Source organism: Ascidiella aspersa, chromosome 5 (assembly GCF_963924565.1).
Source record: "Ascidiella aspersa chromosome 5, kaAscAspe10.2, whole genome shotgun sequence".
Taxonomy (NCBI): domain Eukaryota; kingdom Metazoa; phylum Chordata; class Ascidiacea; order Phlebobranchia; family Ascidiidae; genus Ascidiella; species Ascidiella aspersa.
In genome coordinates, this window is record NC_139451.1 from 14,860,694 (window position 1) to 14,863,193 (window position 2,500).

A 2,500-nucleotide genomic window follows, 5' to 3' on the forward strand; every position below is an offset into this window, starting at 1 on the left:
ACTGCGAATGGCTCATTAAATCAGTTATGGTTCATTTGATCGTACGTTTTACGTGGTTAACTGTGGAAATGCTAGAGCTAATACATGCGTGAAGCGCCGACCTCGCGGGAGGCGTGCTTTTATCAGACCAAAAACCGACCGGGCTTCGGCCCGCAACCTTTGGTGACTCTGGATAACTTTGCGGATCGCACGGTCTCGCACCGGCGACGGATCATTCAAGTGTCTGCCCTATCAACTTTCATCGGTACGGTACTGGCCTACCGAGGTTCTTACGGGTAACGGAGAATCAGGGTTCGATTCCGGAGAGGGAGCCTGAGAAACGGCTACCACATCCAAGGAAGGCAGCAGGCGCGCAAATTACCCATTCCCGACGCGGGGAGGTAGTGACGAAAAATAACAATACAGGACTCTAAACGAGGCCCTGTAATTGGAATGAGTACACTTTAAAACCTTTAACGAGTATCCATTGGAGGGCAAGTCTGGTGCCAGCAGCCGCGGTAATTCCAGCTCCAAAAGTGTATATTTAAGTTGTTGCGGTTAAAAAGCTCGTAGTTGGATTTTGGGCGCAGGCGGCCGGTCCGTCGCAAGGCGTGTACTGGCCGTCCTGGCCTCACCTCCGGTTCTCCGCCGGTGCCCTTGACTGAGTGTCGGCGGCGGCCGGAACGTTTACTTTGAAAAAATTAGAGTGTTCAAAGCAGGCGATTCGCCTGAATAATGGTGCATGGAATAATGGAATAGGACCTCGGTTCTATTTTGTTGGTTTTCGGAGCGCGAGGTAATGATTAAGAGGGACAGACGGGGGCATTCGTACTGTGCCGTTAGAGGTGAAATTCTTGGATCGGCGCAAGACGAACGACTGCGAAAGCATTTGCCAAGAATGTTTTCTTTAATCAAGAGCGAAAGTCAGAGGTTCGAAGACGATCAGATACCGTCCTAGTTCTGACTATAAACGATGCCAACTAGCGATCGGGGGGCGTTAGTTTTACGACCTCTCCGGCAGCTTGCGGGAAACCAAAGTCTTTGGGTTCCGGGGGAAGTATGGTTGCAAAGCTGAAACTTAAAGGAATTGACGGAAGGGCACCACCAGGAGTGGAGCCTGCGGCTTAATTTGACTCAACACGGGAAATCTCACCCGGCCCGGACACAGTGAGGATTGACAGATTGAGAGCTCTTTCTTGATTCTGTGGGTGGTGGTGCATGGCCGTTCTTAGTTGGTGGAGCGATTTGTCTGGTTAATTCCGATAACGAACGAGACTCTGGCTTGCTAACTAGTTACGCGACCCAATCGGTCGGCGTCTAACTTCTTAGAGGGACTAGTGGCGTTTAGCCACACGAGATTGAGCAATAACAGGTCTGTGATGCCCTTAGATGTTCGGGGCCGCACGCGCGCTACACTGACCGGATCAGCATGTGCTCGCCTTGGCCGACAGGTCTGGGTAACCCGCTGAACCCCGGTCGTGCTAGGGATAGGGAATTGCAATTATTTCCCTTGAACGAGGAATTCCCAGTAAGCGCGAGTCATTAGCTCGCGTTGATTACGTCCCTGCCCTTTGTACACACCGCCCGTCGCTACTACCGATTGAATGGTTTAGTGAGGTCCTCCGATTGGACCTGGCGCGGCCGGCAACGGTCGAGCCGGCGTCCGAGAAGACGATCTAACTTGATCATTTAGAGGAAGTAAAAGTCGTAACAAGGTTTCCGTAGGTGAACCTGCGGAAGGATCATTAACGGTCTCGCAAACGCTTCGGCGAACGCGAAACTCGGACAAGCGAGAGAAAAAGTTTTTGCTACCCGGCGCCCGACCCGCGAGGAGCGGCGCGCCGGCCGGCGATTCGGTCACCCGGTAATGTTTGCGCGTCGAGTGCCGCGGTGCCGCGCGCTCCGGCTTCAAGCGTCGGCCTGGCCGACCGCTCGGCGCGGTATATTTTGTCACCCTTTAGTGCGAGGCACTGTGCGAGCGAAACAATCGTGGATGGCTCTTGGCGGTGGATCACTCGGCTCGTGAGTCGATGAAGGACGCAGCTAGCTGCGTGAATTAGTGTGAATTGCAGGACACATTGAGCATCGACGTTCTGAACGCAAATTGCGGCCTCGGGTCAATCCCGGGGCCGCGCCCGCCTCAGGGTCGCGTTGCAAACGTTCCGCGCGGGGATTTCTCCGCGCGGCTGCTGCGGCGTCGGACGCGCGAGCGCCCGTCCCGCTCAAGACAGCACGGCACGATGCGCGACGATCGCGACCAGAATCCCGCGCGGCGGCGGCGAGTCGACCTCGAAGAGGCCAACGGCTGGCGGCTCAAGGGCGGGAATCGAGGTGCGCGGCGGCGCGCGGCGCCGACGGCGAGCGCGGAACGGGAAGAATAGTCCCGGTCCTTACTTTCGGCCTGAGGTCGGACGAGGCTACCCGCTGAATTTAAGCATATTACTAAGCGGAGGAAAAGAAACTAACGAGGATTCCCTCAGTAACGGCGAGTGAAGCGGGATGTGCCCATCGCCGAATCCGC

General features: G+C 55.7%; 2 non-coding genes and 1 pseudogene across 2 annotated transcripts in view; all 3 read left to right on the top strand.

Moving 5' to 3' along the window:
- Positions 1–1,727, top strand: part of LOC146145036 (small subunit ribosomal RNA) — a 1,811-nt gene extending 84 nt beyond the window's left edge. Inside the window, exon 1 of the ribosomal RNA XR_014500786.1 lies at positions 1–1,727. This exon is cut by the window's left edge and continues 84 nt beyond it. This is a non-coding gene — a ribosomal RNA (small subunit ribosomal RNA).
- Positions 1,728–1,974: 247 nt separating this feature from the next.
- Positions 1,975–2,128, top strand: LOC146145037 (5.8S ribosomal RNA). The gene has a single exon (XR_014499165.1). It is a non-coding gene; the product is annotated as a 5.8S ribosomal RNA (ribosomal RNA).
- Positions 2,129–2,376: 248 nt separating this feature from the next.
- The window catches only part of LOC146145038 (large subunit ribosomal RNA), a 3,679-nt pseudogene continuing 3,555 nt past the window's right edge, over positions 2,377–2,500 (top strand).